We start from the raw sequence: 12,467 nt of genomic DNA on the forward strand, positions 1-12,467 counted from the left end.
AGGAGAGGAAGGAAGGGGGAGAGAGAGGGAAGGAAAGGAGGGGGCCCACCCAATTCAGATTGGGCTGGTGGGGGGCCTCCACCTTGGTCGCCTCCTCCTCTCTCCCACTAAGGCCCAATAAGGCCCATACACTTCCCAGGGGGTTCCGGTAACCCCCCGGTACTCCGATAAATGCCCGAACTCACCTGGAACCATTCCAACGTCCAAACATAGCCTTCCAATATATCGATCTTTATGTCTCGACCATTTCGAGACTCCTCATCATGTTCGTGATCATATCCGGGACTCTGACTACCTTCGGTACATCAAAACACATAAACTCATAATACCGATCGTCACCGAACGTTAAGCGTGCGGACCATATGGGTTCGAGAACTATGTAGACATGACCGAGACTCACTTCTGGTCAATAACCAATAGCGGAACCTGGATGCTCATATTGGTTCCTACATATTCTACACAGATCTTTATCGGTCAAACCGCATAACAACATACGTTGTTCCCTTTGTCATCGGTATGTTACTTGCCCGAGATTCGATCGTCGATATCTTAATACCTAGTTCAATCTCGTTACTGGCAAGTCTCTTTACTCGTTCTGTAATGCAACATCCCGTAACTAACTCATTAGTCACATTGCTTGCAAGGCTTATAGTGATGTGCATTGCCTAGAGGGCCCAAAGATACCTCTGCGATACACAGAGTGACAAATCCTAATCTCGATCTATGCCAACTCAACAAACACCATCGGAGACACCTGTAGAGCATCTTTATAGTCACCCAGTTACGTTGTGACGTTTGGTAGCACACTAAGTGTTCCTCCGGTATTCGGGAGTTGCATAATCTCATAGTCATAGGAACATGTATAAGTTATGAAGAAAGCAATAGCAACAAACTAAATGGTCATCGTGCTAAGCTAACGGATGGGTCAAGTCAATCACATCATTCTCTAATGATGTGATTCCGTTCATCAAATGACAACTCTTGTCCATGGCTAGGAAACTCAACCATCTTTGATTAGCGAGCTAGTCAAGTAGAGGCATACTAGTGACACTCAGTTTGTCTATGTATTCACACATGTACTAAGTTTCCGGTTAATACAATTCTAGCATGAATAATAAACATTTATCATGATATAAGGAAATATAAATAAAAACTTTATTATTGCCTCTAGGGCATATTTCCTTCAGTCTCCCACTTTCATAGAGTCAATAATCTAGATTACATTGTAATGATTCGAACACCCATGGAGTCTTGGTGTTGATCATGTTGTGCTCGTGAGAGAGGCTTAGTCAACGGGTCTGCAACATTCAGATCTGTATGTATCTTGAAAATCTCTATGTCTCCCGCCTTGATTTGGTCGCGGATGGAATTGAAGTGTCTCTTGATGTGCTCGGTTTTCTTGTGAAATCTGGATTCCTTTGCCAAGGCAATTGCACCAATATTGTCACAAAAGATTTTCATTGGACCCGATGCACTAGGTATGACACCTAGATCGGATATGAACCGCTTCATCCAGACTCCTTCATTTCCTGCTTCCGAAGCAGCTATGTACTCCGCTTCACATGTAGGTCCTGCCATGACGCTCTGCTTGGAACTACACCAACTGACAGCTCCACCATTAAATAAAAATACGTATCCATTTTGTGACTTAGAGTCATCCAGATCAATGTCAAAGCTTGCATCGACGTAATCGTTTACAACAAGCTCTTTGTCACCTCCATAAACGGGAAACATATCCTTAGTATTTTTCAGGTATTTCAGGATGTTCTTGACTGCAGTCCAGTGATCCACTCCCGGATTACTTTGGTACCTCCCTGCTAGACTTACAGCAACGCACACATCAGGTCTGGTATACAGCATTGCATACATGATAGAACCTATGGCTGAAGCATAGGGAATGACTTTCATTTTCTCTCTATCTTCTGAAGTGGTCGGGCATTGAGTCTAACTCAATTTCACACCTTGCAACATAGGCAAGAACCCTTTCTTTGCTTGATCCATTTTGAACTTCTTCAAAACTTTATCAAGGTATGTGCTTTGTGAAAGTCCAATTAAGCGTCTTGATCTATCTCTAGATCTGGATGCCAAATGGGCAGCTTCACCGAGGTCTTTCATTGAAAAATTCTTATTCAAGTATCATTTTATGCTATTCAGAAATTCAGTATCATATCTGATCAACAATATGTCATCTACATATAATATCAGAAATGCTACAGAGATCCCACTAACTTTCCTGTAAATACATGCTTCTCCAAAAGTCTATATAAAACCATATGCTTTGATCACACTATCAAAGCGTATTTTCCAACTCAAAGAGGCTTGCACCAGTCCATAAATGGATCGCTGGAGCTTGCACACTTTGTTAGCACCTTTTGGATTGACAAAACCTTCTGGTTGCGTCATATACAACTCTTCTTTAAGATATCCATTAAGGAATGCAGTTTTGATATCCATTTGCCAAATTTCATAATCATAAAATGCGGCAATTGCTAACATGATTCAGACAGACTTAAGCATCGCTACAGGTAAGAAGGTCTCATCGTAGTCAACTCCTTGAACTTATTGAAAACCTTTTGCAACAAGTCAAGCTTTGTAGACAATAACATTACCGTCAGCGTCAGTCTTCTTGAAGATCCATTTATTCTCTATGGCTTGTCGATCATCGGGCAAGTCAACCAAAGTCCATACTTTGTTCTCATACATGGATCCCATCTCATATTTCATGGCCCCAAGCCATTTTGCGGAATCTGGGCTCATCATCGCTTCCTCATAGTTCATAGGTTCGTCATGGTCAAGTAACATGACCTCCAGAACAGGATTACCGTACCACTGTGGTGCGGATCTTACTCTGGTTGATCTACAAGGTTCGGTAGTAACTTGATCAGAACTTTCATGATCATCATCATTAGCTTCCTCACTTATTGGTGTAGGAATCACTGGAACTGATTTCTGTGATGAACTACTTTCCAATAAGGGAGCAGGTACAGTTACCTCATCAAGTTCCACTTTCCTCCCACTCACTTCTTTCGAGAGAAACTCGTTCTCTAGAAAGGATCCATTCTTAGCAATGAATATCTTGCCTTCGGATCTGTGATAGAAGGTGTACCCAACAGTCTCTTTTGGGTATCCTATGAAGACACATTTCTCCGATTTTGGTTCAAGCTTATCAGGTTGAAGCTTTTTCACATAAGCATCGCAGCCCCAAACTTTAAGAAACGACAACTTGGGTTTCTTGCCAAACCACAGTTCATAAGGTGTCATGTCAACGGATTTCGATGGTGCCCTATTTAACGTGAATGCAGCCGTCTCTAAAGCATAACCCCAAAACGATAGCGGTAAATCAGTAAGAGACATCATAGATCATACCATAGCTAATAAAGTGCGGTTACGATGTTCAGACACACCATTACGTTGTGGTGTTCCAGGTGGCATGAGTTGTGAAACTATTCCGCATTGTTTCAAATGAAGACCAAACTCATAACTCAAATATTCACCTCCACGATCAGATCGTAGAAACTTAATTTTCTTGTTACGATGATTTTCCACTTCACTTTGAAATTCTTTGAACTTTTCAAATGTTTCAGAATTATGTTTCATCAAGTAGATATACCCATATATGCTCAAATCATCAGTGAAGGTCAGAAAATAATGATACCCGCCACGAGCATCAACACTTATCGGACCGCATACATCAGTATGTATTATTTCCAATAAGTCTGTTGCTCGTTCCATTGTTCCGGAGAACGGAGTCTTAGCCATCTTGCCCATGAGACATGGTTCGCAAGCATCAAGTGATTCCAAAAGTCCATCAGCATGGAGTTTCTTCATGCGCTTTACACCAACATGACCTAAACAGCAGTTCCACAAATAAGTTGCACTATCATTATTAAACATATATCTTTTGTTCAATACTATGAATATGTCTAGCACTACTATCGAGATTTAGTAAAAATAGACCACTCATCAAGGGTGCATGACCATAGAAGATATTACTCATATAAATAGAACAACCATTATTCTCTGATTTAAATGAATAACCGTCTCGCATCAAACAAGATCCAGATATAATGTTCATGTTTAACGCTAGCACCAAATAACAATTATTTAGGTCTAATACTAATCCCGAAGGTAGATGTAGAGGTAGCGTGCCGACGACGTTCACATCGACTTTGGAACCATTTCCCACGCGCATCGTCACCTTGTCCTTATCTAATCTTCGCTTAATCCATAGCCCCTATTTCGAGTTGCAAATATTTGCAACAGAACCAGTATCAAATACCAGGCGCTACTGCGAGCATTAGTAAGGTACACATCAATAACATGTATATCAAATATACCTTTCACTTTTCCATCCTTTTTATCCGCTAAATACTTGGGGAAGTTCCGCTTCCAGTGACCAATCCCTTTGCAGTAGAAGCACTCAGTCTCAGGCTTAGGTCCAGACTTGGGCTTCTTCACTTGACCAGCAACTTGCTTGTTGTTCTTCTTGAAGTTCCCCTTCTTCCCTTTGCCCTTCTTCTTGAAACTGGTGGTCTTGTTGACCATCAACACTTGATGCTCCTTCTTGATTTCTACCTCTCCAACCTTTAGCATTGCGAAGAGCTCGGGAATTGTCTTATCCATCCCTTGCATATTATAGTTCATCACGAAACTCTTGTAGCTTGGTAGCAGTGATTGAAGAACTCTGTCAATGACACTATCATCAGGAAGATTAACTCCCAGCTGAGTCAAGTGGTTGTGGTACCCAGACATTCTGAGTATATGTTCATTGACAGAATTATTCTCCTCCATTTTGCAGCTGTAGAACTTATTGGAGACTTCATATCTCTCAATTTGGGCATTTGCTTGAAATATTAACTTCAACTCCTGAAACATCTCATATGCTCCATGACGTTCAAAACATCGTTGAAGTCCCGGTTCTAAGCCGTAAAGCATGGCACACTGAACTATCGAGTAGTCATCAGCTTTGCTTTGCCAGATGTTCTTAACGTCGTCAGCAGCATCTGCAGCAGGTTTGTCACCCAGCGGTGCTTCCAGGACGTAATTCTTCTGTGCAGCAATGAGGATAATCCTCAAGTTACGGACCCAGTCCGTGTAGTTGCTACCATCATCTTTCAACTTAGCTTTCTCTAAGAACACATTAAAATTCAACGGAACAACAACACGGGCCATCTATCTACAACAACATAGACATGCGAAATACTATCAGGTACTAAGTTCATGATAAATTAAAGTTCAATTAATCAAATTACTTAAGAACTCCCACTTAGATAGACATCCCTCTAATCATCTAAGTGATCACGTGATCCATATCAACTAAACCATGTCCGATCATCATGTGAGATGGAGTAATTTTCAATGGTGAACATCACTATGTTGATCATATCTACTATATGATTCACGCTCGACCTTTCGGTCTCAGTGTTCTGAGGCTATATCTGCATATGTTAGGCTCGTCAAGTTTAACCCGAGTATTCCGCGTGTGCAAAACTGGCTTGCACCCGTTGTATGTGAACGTAGAGTTTATCACACCAGATCATCACATGGTGTCTCGGCACGATGAACTATAACAATAGTGCATACTCAGGGAGAACACTTGTACCTTGAAATTTAGTGAGAGATCATATTATAATGCTACCGCCGAACTAAGCAAAATAAGATGCATAAAGGATAAACATCACATGCAATCAATACAAGTGATATGATATGGCCATCATCATCTTGTGCCTTTGATCTCTGATACATCTCCGTCGTATCTACTTTTCCAAACACTTTTGCCCTTGTTTTGGACTCTAACTTGTATGATTTGAATGGAACTAACCCGGACTGACGCTGTTTTCAGCAAAATTTTCATGATGTTGTTTTATGTGCAGAAAACAAAAGTTCTCGGAATGACCTGAAACTCCATGGAATATCTTACAATAAATAATAAAAAATCCTCACCAAAGATGAAGACCAGGGGGCCCACACCCTTTCCACGAGGGTGGGAGGCGCGCCCCCTACCTCGTGGGCCCCCTGGAGACCTCCCGACTCCAACTCCAACTCTATATATCTGCTTTAGTGGAGAAAAAATAGGAGAGAAGATTTCATCACGTTTTACGATACGGAGCCTCCGCCAAGCCCTAAAACCTCTCGGGAGGGCTGATCTGGAGTCCGTTCGGGGCTCCGGAGAGGGGGATTCATCGCTGTCGTCATCATCAACCATCCTCCATCACCAATTTCATGATGCTCACCGCCTTGCGTGAGTAATTCCATCATAGGCTTGTTGGACGGTGATGGGTTGGATGAGATTTATCATGTAATCGAGTTAGTTTTGTTAGGGTTTGATCCCTAGTATCCACTATGTTCTGAGATTGATGTTGCTATGACTTTGCTATGCTTAATGCTTGTCACTAGGGCCTGAGTGCCATGATTTCAGATCTGAACCTATTATGTTTTCATCAATACATGAGAGTTCTTGATCCTATCTTGCAAGTTTATAGTTACCTATTATGTGTTATGACCGTTAACCCCGAAGTGACAATAATCGGGATACTTACCGGTGATGACCGTAGTTTGAGGAGTTCATGTATTCACTATGTGCTAATGCTTTGTTCCGGTTCTCTATTAAAAGGAGGCCTTAATATCCCTTAGTTTCCATTAGGACCCCGCTGCCACGGGAGGGTAGGACAAAAGATGTCATGCAAGTTCTTTTCCATAAGCACGTATGACTATATTCGGAATACATGTCTACATTACATTGACGAATTTGAGCTAGTTCTGTGTCACCCTATGTTATGACTATTACATGATGAACCACATCCGGCATAATTATCCATCATTGATCCGATGCCTACGAGCTTTCCATATACTGGTTTACGCTTATTTACTTTCCCGTTGCTATTGTTACAATCACTACAAAATACCAAAAACATTACTTTGCTTTCGTTACTCTTTTTTTACCGTTACCATCACTATCATATTACTTTGCTACTAAACACTTTGTTGCAGATACTAAGTTTTCAGGTGTGGTTGAATTGACAACTCAGCTGCTAATACTTGAGAATATTCTTTGGCTCCCTTGTGTCGAATCAATAAGTTTGGGTTGAATACTCTACCCTCGAAAGCTGTTGCGATCCCCTATACTTGTGGGTTATCAAGACTAATTTCTGGCACCGTTGCCTGGGAGCATAGCTCCATTCTTTGAGTCACTTGGGATTTATATATGCTGGACACCATGAAGAATTTGAAAGACGCTAAGACAACAATTTATCCCTCAACTATGAGGGGAGGTAAGGAACTGCCATCTAGCTCTGCACTTGATTCACCTTCTGTTATGAGTAAGCTTGCGACGCCTAAACCTGCTTCTGCTATTTGTTCTGATATGTCGCATGTTATTGATGATGCTACTTCTGCTATACATGATACTTATGATGAAACTACCTCTTTGCCTGATACTACTATGCCACTTAGTGATTTTCTCGAGGAACGACTTGCTAGGGCTATAGAGATTGAAAATATTGAATCTGATTATGATGATGAAAGTGATGATGAAGAATCACTTGTTATTCCTGAGGGTTATTTATTTGATCAAGAAGCTTCTTTAGATATTTTAGCTTGCAAAGATAGATATGAACTCAAAAGGTTATTAGCTAAATGGAGTAAGCAATCTCTAAATGCTAGGATGAGACCTGACCCTGCTTTTGCTACTTCACCTATCTGTGTTACTGATAAGGATTATGAATTCTCTGTTGATCCTGATATAATTACTTTAGTTGAATCTGATCCTTTTCATGGCTATGAATCTGAAACTGTTGTGGCACATCTTACTAAATTAAATGATATAGCCACCCTGTTCACTAATGATGAGAGATCTCGCTACTTTTATATCCTTAAAATATGTTCGTTCTCATTAAAGGGTGATGCTAAAATATGGTTTAATTCTCTTGATCCTGGTTGTGTGCGTAGTCCCCAGGATATGATCTATTACTTCTCTGCTAAATATTTCCCTGCTCATAAGAAACAAGCTGCTTTAAAGGAAATATACAACTTTGTGCAAATTAAAGAGGAGAGTCTCCCACAAGCTTGGGGGAGGCTTCTCAAGTTACTTAATGCTTTGCCTGATCATCCTCTTAAGAAAAATGAAATACTTGATATCTTTTATAATGGACTAACCAATGCTTCCAGAGATTACCTGGATAGTTGTGCTGGTTCTCTTTTCAGGGAAAGAACACCGGATGAAGCTGAAATCTTATTAAACAATATGTTGACAAATGAAAATAATTGGGCACCTCCTGAGCCAGCTCCTGCTCCAATTAATGATCCTATTCCTAAACCAACTCCGAAGAAGAGGGGTATTCTATTTCTCAGTCCCAAAGATATGCAAGAGGCAAAGAAATCTATGAAAGAAAAAGGTATTAAAGCTGAAGATGTTAAGAATTTACCTCCTATTGAAGAAATACATGGTCTTAATTTACCGCCTATTGAAGAAACATATGATCTTAATCCTTTATTTATTGAAGAACCTCCAGACCTTGATAACCCGACATAGGTAGTAAAGGTAAATTCTCTCTATAGATATGATAAAGCTGAAATCCCATTTACTAAAATTGCTAGCCCATGCTTAGATGAGTTTGATAAATTTGTGGCTAAGAAAGAAGACTTTAATGCTTATTTTGGTAGACAATTAAAATACAATTCAAATATGCTTGGACACTTGGGTGATTATATGGCTAATGTCAAAGGTGAACTTAAACTTGTTAGCAAATATGCTTCTATGGTTACCACTCAAGTAGAACAAGTACTTAAAGCTCAAAAGGAATTGCTCAATGAGATGAATAGTAAGAAAAATGATTATGTTGTTAAAGTGGCTACTAGAACTGGTAGAATGACTCAGGAACCTTTGTATCCTGAAGGCCACCCTAAGAGAATTGAGCAAGATTCTCAGAGAAATAATATTGATGCACCTAGTTCTTCTAAAAAGAAGAAAAAGAAAAATGATAGAACTGTGCAAACTTCTAGTGAATCTATTGCTGAACCACCTGATAATCCAAATGGTATCTCTATGTCTGATGCTGAAACACAATCTGGCAATGAACAAGAACCTAATGAAAATGTTAATGATGATGTTCATAATGATGCTCAACCTAGTAATGATAATGATGTAGAAATTGAACCTGTTGTTGATCTTGATAACCCACAATCAAAGAATCAACGTTATGATAAGAAAGACTTTGTTGCTAGGAAACATGGTGAAGAAAGAGAGCCCTGGGTTCAGAAACCCATGCCTTTCCCCCCCAAACCATCTAAGAAAAAGGATGATGAGGATTTTGAGCGCTTTGCTGAAATGATTAGACCTATCTTTTTGCGTACGCGATTAACTAATATGCTCAAAATTAATCCTTATGCTAAGTACATGAAAGATATTGTTACAAATAAAAGAGAGATACCAGAAGCTGAAATTTCCACCATGCTTGCTAATTATACTTTTAAGGGTGGAATACCAAAGAAACTTGGAGATCTAGGAGTACCTACTATACCATGCTCCATTAAAAGAAACTATGTTAAAACTGCTTTATGTGATCTTGGAGCCGGTGTTAGCGTTATGCCTCTCTCTTTATATCGTAGACTTGACTTGAATAAGTTGACACCTACTAAAATATCTTTGCAAATGGCTGATAAATCAATTGCCATACCTGTTGGTATTTGTGAGGATGTGCCTGTTGTAGTTGCAAACGTTACTATTTTAACGGACTTTGTTATTCTTGATATTCCCAAGGACGATAGTATGTCTATTATTCTTGGAAGACCTTTTCTTAATACTGCAGGGGCTGTTATTGATTGCAACAAAGGCAATGCCACTTTTCATGTTAATGGTAATGAGCATATGGTACACTTCCGAGGAAACAACCTCAAGTTCATAGTATCAATTCTATCGGAAAAATTCCATCGATTATATTTGGAGGTTTTGAATTTCCTCTTCCTACTGTCAAGAAGAAATATGATATACTTATTATTGGGGATGTGCATATCCCCGTTGAGGTAACCTGGTGTTATTCGAAATTTCTCCAGTTTCATGTTAATCGGAATGAGTTTATTAACAAGACTTGATCAACCTTGTTAGTGGATTCCTTTTGACGAGCATGAGATGGATGAAACTAGAAGCACAACCTTCTGTACCCTCTCTATACTTTCTGTTATTTAGTTGAATTAAAGTAAAAAATAAACAATTTTGTGTCTGTTATCTGATTATCCGTGCAATATAAAAATACCTCGAAAATAAAAGTTCTCCAAATGCCCTGAAGATTAAATATGATTTTTTCTAGAATATTTGAGGATTTATGGAACAAAGAACGCACCAGGGGGCCAACCACCTTGCCACGAGGGTGGAGGGCGCGCCCACCCCCCTAGGGCGCGCCCCCTGCCTCGTGGGCCCACGGTGGCCCTCCTCCACTTATTCCTACACCCATCCTCTTCTTCTTCCTCATTGCAGTACGACCCCAACTATTATTATGGATATCAGCCAGGCCAGCCATGGCCATAAACCAACTTAGGCCAAAAGCCTAAGCTTGGGGGGAGTACGTATTTCTCACCGACATTACATTTATGTTCACACACACTCATTGCTAGATGTCGGTGCTCATACTTTTTCATTGTATCATCCATGCTAGTTTATTTCCTTTTATGCTTTCTTCTTGTGTGTTTGATAAACCTTAACAAAAAAAATATTAGTTGTAGCTTTTAATTAATTTAATTTCCATGCTTGTAGTAGTAATTAAAAAGAAAACCCAAAAATATTCCCTGTTCTTCTTTTGCTTGTTGGGAGTTTTCCGTGTAAATAGTTTTATTTCTTTTCTTTCTTTGGGGGTCGATAGGAGAAGACCATAATTAAATTGTTGGAGTGGCTCTTATATGCTTTATTGTTGATTTAACCAAGAGCCCATATTGCCTTGTCTTCTCTTGTTTATTGAATACTCGCAGATTCCAGCTTAGTCCAATGCACGTGCACTCTTATTATTATTCACATCGTTTGGTCGTGCAAGTGAAAGGCAATTATGATGATATATGATGGACTGACTGAGATGAGAAAAGCTGGTATGAACTCGACCTCCTTTGTTTTTGTAAATATGATGAGTTCATCGTTCTTGATTCAGCTTGTTATGAATAAACTTGTTTGCAATGACAATTAGAGATCGTAGTTGCTTGTGCCATGCTTGATTAGCTATGAGTTATAATGGTTTACCTTGCGTGCCAACATGCTATTGAGATGGTTATGATGTGGTATGATGGGGTGGTATCCTCCTTTGAATGATTTAAGTGACTTGACTTGGCACATGTTCACGCATGTTGTTGAAACAAATCAACATAACCTTCACGATATTTATGTTCATGGTGGATTATATCCTACTCATGCTTGCATCCAATGTTTATTAATTTTAATGCATGTACATGACTGTTGTCGCTCTCTAGTTGGTCGCTTCCCAGTCTTTTGCTAGCCTTCACCTGTACTAAGCGGGAATACTGCTTGTGCATCCAATCCCTTAAAACTCAAAGTTATTCCAGATGAGTCCACTATACCTTCCTATGTGCGGTATGTACCTGCCGTTCCAAGTAAATTTGTATGTGCCAAACTCTAAACCTTCAAATAATAATCCTGTTTTGTATGCTCGAATAGCTCATGTATCAACTAGGGCTGCATGTATCTTCCATGCTAGGCGGGTTATTCTCAAGAGGAGTGGACTGCGCTCCTCACTCACGAGAAAATGGCTGGTCACCGGGATGCCCAGTCCCATGCTTTATGCAAACTAAATAAAAAATAATTGCAAAACAAAACTCCCCCTGGGACCTGATGTATGTTGGAGGCACTCGTTGTTTCGAGCAAGCCATGGATTGATGTTTGTTGGTGGAGGGGGAGTCTAAACTTTATCATTCTGTTTGGGAACCGCCTATAATGTGTGTAGCATGGAAGATATCACCATCTCTTGGTTGTTATGTTGACAATGAAAGTATACTGCTCAAAATATTATTTACCTCTATTTCAAAACCGAGCTCTGGCACCTCTACAAATCCCTGCTTCCCTCTGCGAAGGGCCTATCTATTTACTTTTATGCTGAGTCATCACCCTCTTATTAAAAAGCACCAGTTGGAGAGCACTTCTGTCATTTGCATTCATTACTGTTAATTTATATTGGGTGTGACTATGATTGGATCTCTTTTACCATGAATTACAATGTCTAGTCAGTCCTCGATCTTTAAAGGTGCTCTGCATTTATGTTTTGCGGTCTCAGAAAGGGCTAGCGAGATACCATCTTGTTATATCATATTATGATTGTTTTGAGAAAGTGTTGTCATCCGAGATTTATTATTATGGCTTGCTAGTTGATTATGCTATTGATATGGTAATCATGAGACCTGAGAATTATTGCAAATGTGGTTAGTTATAATCTTTGCTGAAAACTTGAATGCTAGCTTGACGTATTTACAACAAC

The sequence above is a fragment of the Triticum dicoccoides genome, chromosome 1A, assembly GCF_002162155.2.
Source record: "Triticum dicoccoides isolate Atlit2015 ecotype Zavitan chromosome 1A, WEW_v2.0, whole genome shotgun sequence".
Taxonomy (NCBI): domain Eukaryota; kingdom Viridiplantae; phylum Streptophyta; class Magnoliopsida; order Poales; family Poaceae; genus Triticum; species Triticum dicoccoides.